Source organism: Apodemus sylvaticus, chromosome X, assembly GCF_947179515.1.
Source record: "Apodemus sylvaticus chromosome X, mApoSyl1.1, whole genome shotgun sequence".
Taxonomy (NCBI): domain Eukaryota; kingdom Metazoa; phylum Chordata; class Mammalia; order Rodentia; family Muridae; genus Apodemus; species Apodemus sylvaticus.
Window position 1 is genome coordinate 60,438,644 of NC_067495.1, and position 11,477 is coordinate 60,450,120.

Consider the following 11,477-nt stretch of genomic DNA (forward strand, 5'->3'; position numbering starts at 1 on the left):
AAGATCTCCCATGTTCATGGATTGGCAAGATCAATATAGTAAAAATGGCCATCTTGTCGAAAGCAATCAACAGGTTCAATTCAATCCCTATCAAAATCCCAAATCAATTCTTCATAGATTTAGAAAGAGCAATTCTCAAATTCATCTGGAATAACAAAAACCCCAGGATAGCAAAAACTATTCTCCACAATAAAAGATCTTCTGGGGGGAAATCACCATCCCTGACCTCAAGCTCTACTACAGAGCAATGGTGATAAAAACTGTTCAGTATTGGTATGCAGACAGGCAAGAAGATCAATGGAATAGAATTGAAGACCCAGAAAAGAACCCCCACATGTACGCTCACATGATATTTGACAAAGGAGCTAAAAACATCCAGTGGAAAAAAGTATTTTTAACAAATGGTGCTAGATCAACTCGAGGTCTGCATGCAGAAAAATGCAAATCGACCCATTCTTATCTCCTTGTACAAAGTTCAAGTCCAAGTGGATCAAGGATCTACACATAAAATCAGACACACTGAAGCTTATAGAGGAGAAAGTGGGGATGAATCTTGAACACATGGGCACAGGGGAAAAGTTCCTGAATAGAACACCAATGGCTTATTCTCTAAGAACAAGAATCAACAAATGGGACCTCATAAAACTGCAAAGCTTCTGTAAGGCAAAGGACACTGTCAATAGAACAAAATGACAACCAACAAATTGGGAAAAGATCTTTACTAGTCCTTATCACTTCTAATCACGTGGCACATAGCTTTTATCACACAAGATGTCTTCTGTACTGCTTTTCCTTAGTGCTTAGTGCTTAGGATTCTTGGCATGTAATAGGTGCACAATATGTGCTGACTGAACACACACACACACACACACACACACACACACACACACACACACACACGAAATACTGTGAACTCCCATGAGTCCATAGAACCAGTAAGGAGAGCCAAGTGCCTCTATCTCAGCACTTTGAGTTTCCCTGTTTTCTAATGTGACTAACAGTTCTGCTGGATGCTGGGCATATCCGGTTTCTACACTGAGGGGATCCCTTACCATCTTAGCTGGCTTTTTAGATGCTCAGTTTGAAGGCAACTTCTATCACCTCTCAGAGTTCATTAACCTTTGTATCAGACTCTCTAATAAATGTTTTTTTTTTTTTTTGAGACAGGGTTTCTCTGTATAGCCCTGGCTGTCCTGGAACTCACTCTGTAGACCAGGCTGGCCTCGAACTCAGAAATCCGCCTGCCTCTGCCTCCCAGAGTGTTGGGATTATAGGCGTGCGCCACCACCGCCCGGCTTCTAATAAATGTTTTACTGAAAGGAAATAAAGACTGGTATATTTCTTTCAGGGGGGTGAGGCAGGAAGATCACAAGTTTCCCCCAAGCTCAATGGGGCTCCTAGGGTGGTGGGCCCGATCAAATTTGCAGTCAGGGAATTTCTAGAATAACTGATTTGCACTTTACCAAAAAAGGCCCTTAAGGATTTGATGTTGCAGTCTTGAAGTCTTTCATCTGATCTTAGCCAAAAGGCCAAAAAACAATACTTGTATTGAATTTCCTTTTTTAAAAATAATTATTTATTTAATGTATGTGAGTTCACAGTAGCTGTCTTCAGACACACTAGAAGAGGGCATCAGATCCCATTACAGATGGTTGTGAGCCACCATGTGGTTGCTGGAATTGAACTAGGGACCTCTGGAAGAGCAGCCAGTGCTCTTAACTGCTGAGCCATCTCTCCAGCCCATGTCTTGAACTTCTTAATAACTGTTGAATGAAATTAAAATTTGCACCACACACTGAAAATTACATAGCTCGGTTCCCAACATGTCTGCAAGCTTCCTGAGTTTGCGCAAGTCCACTGCCTGGGACCTCAGTGTGCTCTAAGTCTTCAATGACTGGCCAGGGCAAGGTATCCAAGAAGTTGCAGGAGGAACCGCCAGTACTTAGGGTTCCCAAGGGTAGGTTTATTTTTTGTTAGATATTTTCTTTATTTACACTTCAAAAGTTATCCCCCTTTCCTGGTTTCCCCTCCAGAAACCCCCTATCCCACCCCCCTCCTCCTGCTTCTATGAGGGTGCCTCCCTACCCACCCACCTACTCCCAACTACCCACCCTCGCATTCCTCTACACTGGGGCATCAAGCCTTCACAGGAACAAGGACTTCTCCTCCCATTGATGTCCAACAAGGCCATCCTCTGCTACATATGCAGCTGGAGTCATGGGTCCCTCCATGTGTACTCTTTGGTTGGTGGTTTAGTCCCTGGGAGCTCTGGGGGGGTCTGGTTGGGTGATATTGTTGTTTGTCCTATGGTGTTGCAAACCCCATTCAGCTTCTTTAGTCCTTTCTCTAACTCCTCCATTAAGGACCCCATGCTCAGTCCAATGGTTAGGGGCTAGCATCTACCCCTGTATTTGTCAGGCTATGGCAGAGCCTTTCAGGAGACAGCTATATTAGGTTCCTGCCAGCAAGAACTTCCTGGCATCTACAACAGTGTCCGAGTTTGGTGACTGTATATGGGATGGAGCCCCAGGGGGGGCAGTCTCTGGATGGCCTTTCCCTTGTGATTGTGTTACCTCACTCAGGATGACTGACACTTTCTAGTTCCATCCATTTGACTAAGAATTTCATGAATTCATTGTTTTTAATAGCTGAGTAGTACTCCATTGTGTATATATACCACATTTTCTGTATCCATTCCTCTGTTGAGAGACATCTGGGTTCTTTCCAGCTTCATAGAGTTAGAAAGAGAAATTCTCAAATTCATCTGGAATAACAAAAACAAAAACAAAAAACAAAAAACCGTGGATATGGAAAACTGTTCTCAACAATAAAAGAACTTCTGGGGGAATCACCATCTCTGACCTTAAGCTGTACTATAGAGCAATAGTGATAAAAACTGCATGGTATTGGTACAGTGAAAGGCAGGTAGATCAATGGAATAGAGTTGAAGACCCAGACATGAACCCACACACCTATGGTCACTTGACCTTTGACAAAGGAGCTAAAACCATCCAGTGGAAAAAAGATAGCCTTTTCAACAAATGGTGCTGGTTCAACTGGAGGTCAGCATGCAGAAGAATGCAAATTGATCCATTCTTATCTTCTTGTACTAAGCTCAACTCCAAGTGGATCAAGGACCTCCACATGAAACCAGATGCACTGAAACTAATAGAAAAGAAACTGGGGAAGAACCTTGAGCACATGGGCACAGGGGAAAAGTTCCTCACCAATAGCTTATGCTCTAAGATCAAGAATTGACAAATGGGACCTCATAAAATTACAAAGTTTCTGTAAGGCAAAGGACACTGTCAAGCGAACAAAACGGCAATCAACAAATTGGGAAAAAATCTTCACCAACCCTACATCTGATAGAGGGCTAATATCCAATATATACAAAGAACTCAAGAAGTTAGACTCCAGAGAAACAACACTTTTAAAAATGTGGTACAGAACTAAACAAAGAATTCTCAACTGAGGAATACCAAATGGCTGAGAAGCACCTAAAGAAATGTTCAACATCCTTAATCATCAGGGAAATGCAAATCAAAACAACCCTGAGATTCCTCCTCACACCAGTCAGAATAGCCAAGATCAAAAGCTCAGGGGACAGCAGATGTTGGGTTTTATTCACAGGGTTTTATTTTTATTTTTATTTTTTTATTTTTTACATTCTTTGTTTACCTTCCAAATGATTTCCCCTTTCCTGGTTCCCTATCCCCATAAGTCCCATAAGCCCTCTTTCCTCCCCCCATTCCCTGATCAAACCCCTCCCACTTCTCTGTCCCGATAATCCCCTGCATTGCTGCATCAAGCCTTTCCAGGATCAAGGCCCTCACCTTCCTTTCTTCTTGGGAATCATTTGATATGTTAATTGTGTCTTGGGTATTCAGAGCTTCTGGACTAATATCCCCTTATCAGTGATTGCATTCCATGTGTGTTATTTTGTGATTGGGTTACCTCACTTAGGATGATATTTTCCAGTTCCAACAATTTGCCTAAGGATTTCATGAATTCATTGCTTTTAATAGTTGAGTAGTATTACATTGTGTAAGTATAACACATTTTCTATATCCATTCCTTTGTTGAGGGACACCTGGGTTCTTTCCAGCTTCTGGCTATTATAAATAAGGCTGCTATGAACATAGTGGAACATGTGTCCTTATTGCATGCTGGGGAAGCCTCTGGGTATATGCCCAGAAGAGGTATAGCAGGGTCCTCCAGAAGTGTCATGCCCAGATTTCTGAGGAACTGCCAGACTGATTTCCAGAGTGGTTGTACCAGCTTGCAATCCCACCAGCAGTGGAGGAGTGTTCCTCTTTCTCCACATCCTCACCAACACCTGCTGTCTCCTGAATTGTTAACCTTAGCCATTCTGACTGGTGTGAGGTGAAATCTCAGGGTTGTTTTGATTTGCATTTCCCTAATGACTAAAGATGTTGAACATTTCTTAAGGTGCTTCTCAGCCATTTGAAGTTCTTCAGGTGAAAATTCTTTGTTTAGCTCTGTACCCCATTTTTAATAGGGTTATTTGGCTCTCTGGAGTCTACTTTCTTGAGTTATTTGTATATATATTGGATATTAGCCCTCTGTCGGATGTAGGGTTGGTGAAGATCTTTTCCTAATTTGTTGGTTGCTATTTTGTCCGATTGACAGTGTCCTTTGCCTTACACCGGTTTTGTTTTGTTTTGTTTTGCCTGTGCTCATAGTACCAAGGACAGAGTCTAACACCTTGTAGGTTCATAATTAGCAACAGCTGGAGGAGTATAATATTACACACCTGAAATTCTAGCACCTGGGGAAATTGAGACAGAAGAATTTGAAGTTATATAGCCACTTGAGCTATGTAGCAAGGAACTGTCTCACAAAGCATCAGGAGCACCTAAATGAATGAATTCCTGGCTCTCCTGAGCTCACTCAATGTCTGCTCCTTACACAACTCAGCTAAAGGGAACAAGTCCTTTATCCTACTACATCCTATGCTGTTCCTGCATCCTGAGATGCATGGAGGAGAGAAGGAAGCCCTCACTTCCAACTTTCATGTATTCAAACCTGAAGCATCTTTAGGACTCACAATAAAATGTCATTTCCCTCATGAAGATTTTCTTAACATCACGTTGGCTGTGCCCTCTGTTTAGGGGTCTCCAGAGTCACTGATACTTCTCTTAAGGCAGCATTACATTTTTATGATGTAGCAGAAAGTTGTAGGATCAAATTGACTCTGGATAAACCTTATTTCTACAACGTTCTACCGCTGTGTTATCATTCTACCCTCTCTTTACTTCAAGGTAAACCCATCTTATATCAGCTGGGGTGGACCACACTATGTCACGCCAATGAACTTCCAGAAATTCCTTGGTTCAGATTTAAAATTCTATTAGTTACTTTTGTGTTGCTCAGATAAAACAGCATGACCAAAATGACTTACGGAAAAAAGAATATATTTGGCTTTCAGTTCCAAATGGATAAGAATACATCAAAGTGTGGAGGCACAGCAGTGAACAGCAGACATGACAGTAGGAGCAAGAAGCTGAGAGATCACATCTCAACCAAAAGCAAGAAGCGGAGAGTGAACTGAAAATAGTGCAAGGCTATATACCCTCAAAGCTCACCCCAAGGGGCATACTTCCTCCCCAAACAGTATTAGCAACTTGGGACCAAGCGTTCAAAAGTCTGAGCTATGGAGTACACTTATTGTTTGAACCACCACAGGGACTTTTGTGTGCTATGGATTGTAATGTTTTTTGTTTGTTTTTACAGCACATACAAACGTTTCTGCTTCTAAAAAATATAAAGGCTTTATTCTGGAAAAAAATAAAATATTTTCCTACTGTCATACCTCAGCATGTAAGAATTAAATTAGCATTTATTTTTATTTTATTGTGCTAGAATGTGTGAGTTTGAAGATTGCTGCTTGAGCCACTTACTTGAACCTTATACAAATATTAAGTGAATTTTGGCTTGGGATTAGGACAGAATTTTCAACAGTTTCTGAAATGGCCTTAGACATACTTCTGACGTTTTGAATTACATATCGACATGAAGCGGTGTCCTCAGCATTAACAATTATAAAGTTAAAATATCGACCAACTCTGAAAAATGTTGGAGATGCTCTCCATTCTTCAGCATGGACCAGTCAGCCAAGATGGAATTCTTTATGTGAAAAGAAAACAAGCAGAACTATCCAATTACGATGAAAAATTGCTTTCCTCTTTAATAGAGGAGAAAATGATATGTGTATCAAATAATCATTGTGAAATGCACCTCTTTATGGCTTGTTATAGGTAAATATTTGACTTGCATCCTTACTTCATATATTTATATGCCCAAGGTCACAAAGTATTTCTTGGGTGCAAACGGGTTGCCCGTGGGGAAACAGTTCCAGGCTAGGGTTGGCTCCAAGAAAATGACCATGAGAAGACAGAAATGGCAAAGCAGAAATGATAAAGCAGCAGCAGCAGCAGCAGCAGCACCGTGGGGGCTGAAGGCTGGCAGAAGCTCTGCTGAAGTGCACTTGCTAGCTGCCCTGTAGCATGGGGCAGTAGCCCATCCAATAGCCAATGTAGCTCCTTGGGCGGTTTTGAGCTTCCACAGGTCCAGAACAGGGAAAAGAAGCATTTTAGTGAGGCACAGTGCCAGCATTTAGTCCAGGCTTGGGGCCACGAGAAACAGATGAAGGATTCCATTTGTCCCCCGCTCTTTCCCTCCTCAGGCCCAGATTTTCTTCCTGACTGCCAAACCTGCTCACTTATAGCCACTTCAAACTCGGATGTCAGCTCGGGAGGGGAAAGCCACCACTTTCTGTCGGGTTCTTCAGTAGCAGCCAAGACAGTAGGCATTTTTATCCTCATAATACGTTCCTTATTCCACATCACATGTGGCTTATACAACATTATCACTATATAATAAATGTTACTTCCTAGTATTGTTCAATTAGGGATTTCATAGAGGCAAGCAGAGATGCTGCAGGGTCTTTCCCTGGTGTTTGCTGAACGGAAGGGAATTGTATGAAAATTTGCACAACTTGCTATGATTCTTTTTGAATTCCTGTAGAAGGCAAAGCAGATGTGTAGATGGAATTGGGTGAGTGATGTTCTTCAGGCCAAGTGGACACAGTGCACTTCTGAATGGATTATAATGGCTGATACCACCAATAATAGTAAGGTCTCTACATGTGCCCCCCCCACCTCATTTCATACTCAGTATAAGTTCTGAGGCAGGTGGAGAATGGTCTCTTCAGCAAGAGCATAGATCAGCCTGCCCAAGTTCATAGGCAGTGACACTCCAGCATATCATGCTCCAGAGCCAATGTGTGGCTGGAACTGCTGTTTCTGGTGCATATCTTACTTCTAGGAGAGTCCCCAAAGGTACAAAGAGCAGTTCAGAACCACAAGCAAATTCCACCCAGGGGGACCAAGTCTTGAGAGAATTCAGATGCTGGAGAAAAAGCACTGAGGGCCAAGGCTCAGGAAGGCTTTGGCGGGATTGCACAGCCCGTGCTTGGAATTGAGAAGCAATGGCTGCCAAGTCAAGTTCCGCAATCCAGCCTTGTCCTTGCTGGGCCCTCTCTGTCATCTTCTCCACCCCATCTTTCATAGGCATCTCTATGCTGACTTGAACACGTGTGTGCTTTGTTCATTCTCCCTTGGAAGATGGAAAGATAGCGTCATTCCTCCTGGTTCTGAGACTTCAGACCTCCTCCATCTAGGGCCTGTTCTCTTGTACGTACTTCTTTCTTCCTGGCTACCTGGCCTCCGTTCTTACCTGCCCCAAACACAGACGGGTTTCCAGGATCAGCCTTTTCAAACTCAGTTCTAGCATAGCCCCACCAATGAAATAAAATTATCACATTAACATGCAAACACATGAGTCACGTGTGGTAGCACAGGCCTTGAATCCTAGCACTTGGCTGGAAGAGGCAGGTAGATCTCTGTAAGAGATCCCTGTCCCACACCACCCAAAGCTAATGAGGCCCCCTTTGAAAACAAAACAAACAGTAATAAATGCCCAAACAAGCCAAAGACTGAACATGAAGTGGGAGACTGACCTGCAAAATAGACATTTTTTCCTTCTTTCTTTCTCCTCACCTCCTTCTCCTCTTTCTGCCCCATCCCTTCTTCTGAGACAGGGTCTTATACATCCAGAGCTGGCCTCAAACTTGCTATGTTGTCGAGTATGACCTTGAACTTCTGATGCTCCTGCTTCTACTTTCTGACTGTTGGGGTTATAGGACTGTTACCACATTTGCTTTATGTGGTGCTGGGGATCAAACCCAGGGTTTCCTGCATGCTAGGAGACTGCCCTACTGATTGGCCTTCACTGGCAGCCATTCTATGGTTATTCTAACATTGATAATGTTAGGAATGTGAGATTCTGAAGCACCTGTACCGGTAGCCATATACCGCCAAATATAGCATCGCCCCAAGTGTACCATTTTCTTATCTCCGTAGTCTGCCTACATTCTTGGGTCTTTCCTATTTTTCAGTTTGCAGTGCTGTGGATGGAATCCAGGACCTTGTATGTGCTAACCTAATTCCCTACCACTGAGCTAAACCCCCATTTCTGTCTTGTCTTGCTTCTTGTACTTTAGCATTTTCCTGTATATCTTGGTTTCACTTTCTCTGTTGAGTATTCTACTCCTATTTATCTCCCTCCCAATGTTCACTTCTCTCCTACTAGTTATTTCCCTCTTGGTAGAATCTTTGTGTATACCCATCTTTATGTATATATATATATATGCTAGACATAAAGATGTGGATAATATACATATACATATATACATATGTATGTATGTATGTATATATATATATATATATATATATATATATATATATATTCCTGAGATTCTAGTGTCTGATGCTCACCAGAGGCTGAGATCCAGGACTCCTATCATGGAACTGGAAGGACAGAGCCTACTGGATCAGGCAGTGGTCTGAGCAGGAGTAGGGGGAAGTAGTAGACTGAGCTCAACTTCAAGGCCAGAGACTCCTCATGAAGGCAGCTTCAGGAGATTGCAGCCTGCCCTGGGGCTGTAGCCTCATCCTGCCTGCAGCCAACAAAGCAATTGGTGCAGATGGCAGTGGCCCAGATGTAAAACCCAGCTGTTCAAATTAGCCCAAGGCCTGTAAAAAATTAGGCTGGATCTAAAAGAGATCAGGCTGTGGAAAAAGAAAAATGTTAGTTAAAAGAGAAAATTCCTGCTCCCACCTCTGGGTCATAGATCACAGAAGAGAATCCTCAAACCAGGAGGGACTTCAAGGGGCCATCTGGCTTGGACACATATCCAAACAGGTCAGGCCCCAAACAGTCAAGACAATGGATGTCTTTGGATCTTTCAAGAATGTAGTCAAGAGAATTCTCAGGGTTTCCCTCCAAGCACCTTATTCTTAGAATGAGCCCGGCACTGTGCAAAGTCTGAGGGCACATCCAGACAACTTGAGTCACTCAGCCTAAGCCCCAAATGTGCACTTTAGCCTCCAATCTGTCCCGTCCTTCAAAGTCTCCCACTATTTAATACTTGGCACATTATTCATCCAAACTGTCAAGGCTTGGCATCTTCCTGTCTTTTTCTTAGTGCCCTGTCAAAAAATCTCAAAGATTCCAACTCTCAACTACATCTCCACACTGACTTCATACACCAGCCAGCTACACTTACCATTCTGGTCCAAGTCACCGTCACGTCTATCTCAAAGACTGTATGCCTCCCTGTGGGTGTCTATGTCTCCACCTGTGCTTCCTTCCCTCAGTTCTCCAAAACACATGGGAAAAGGCATGAAATCCTTCTTTGGGTTCTCATCACACCAAACCTCACATTTTAACTGACCGAGAAACGTTGTCTGTGATCTCATTATATGTCCCTGCCTCTTCACTGGCCACACTGCCCCTTTGCTGTTCTCTGAACACATCAAGCTCCTTCCTTCTTCTGGAGACATGACCTCACTCTCTCCTCTGCTCAATACGTTTGACCCCAAGCCTTCACACAATAGTCTCTTGCTTAATTTCAGTCTCTACTCAAGGGTCGGTCACCTTCTCCAACAGGTCTTTTGTGACCACCTTGGTTAAAGTTGTCTCTGTCCCACTTCTACCCATTAGTCCATATCCCATCTCTATTTTTCTTCACAGAAATTTTAGAGTCCTTGTCTCTAAGATGGAAAGAATTCCATCTACCTTGTAAGCTGCTGTGAAGAAGAAAATCAGACAGTGGGCCTGACCATCACAGCATGTAGCATTACACAGTACTAGTTATTAAAATGGCCACTTGAGTTTGCAGCTACATTTTCTGGTTCTGTCTTCATTGACAGCAGAGAGCAGTGATTTACCCTATCCAGGTTGAATGACCCCTACTTGATTCACATTGCAACATTACACACACAGGACTCCACAAACGCAAGGCCATTGAAATAAGGTCTTTGAATCCAGCTGGTCAGGATTGTACCACAGAAACTTAAAGCCAACTCTTTTAATTATGATAAAAGGATAGCATGATGCAATGTCACATGTCTGCCATCCTAGCACCTGGGAAGCAGAGGCAGGAGGATTAGCAGTTCAAGGCAAGCCTCACCTACATAGGAAGCTTGAGGGTAGTCTGGACTACATGAGAGCCTGTCTCAAAAACAAAACAGAAAATATGCTAAAGTGTTAGGGGTGTTAAATAGGCAAATGACTACCAGAAACCAGGAAAACAATGAGTGAGTACAATGAAAAATTAAGAGGCAGAAGTTATACAAAAGAATTATATAATAATTCTGGAACTTAAATTATGATATTCAAATTTAAATGTGTGTGAGTCACAGAAACTCTTTCCTCTACTCAGGGACCATAGGACAGGTGGCCAGGGTTTCTGAATTTGAGGCACAAACCTCATGAGATTCTAGGGAGAGGCATTTCACTGTCATAAGATTTGAGGTCAGAAAAACCTAGGGTCCAATCCTAGTCCAACTGTGTGACTGTGGGCAAGAGATTGCCATTTCTAGACCCATACAGGATAGGAATAGTAGTCTGATAAGGGGGTAAAATAAAAACCACATGTAAAGCATTTAGGCCAGTAGTCAGGACTCCTTAAAGGGTAGATATTATTACAAGTATTATCATGATCTCATCCATCCCTGTCTCTAGTCAGGCCTGCATTCCATCCATTCTCCAGAGCTCTGGCTCAGATTCACTGAACGACACCATCCTTCCACTGGGGAGAGCACCTCAGCTTCAGACATTGAAATGTGGCCAGGCACAGAACAAGAAGGCTTCAGCTTTGCCGGTGCAATGTCAGACTGGAGACACAGACTCTGTGGTTGGTTGAATGCTTAGAGAAAGGTTCAAAGTTCCAAATGATTATCAGCACAGTAGAGTCAACACCTGCAAACACCATCCTTCTACAGATACACTGAAAAAAATGAAGAAAATGTCCGCAATTTTTTCCCCCAGAACTTTGGCAAGAAGATAAAATTATGCAACATCCATGCAAGCCCTGAATGAAGAAAAGA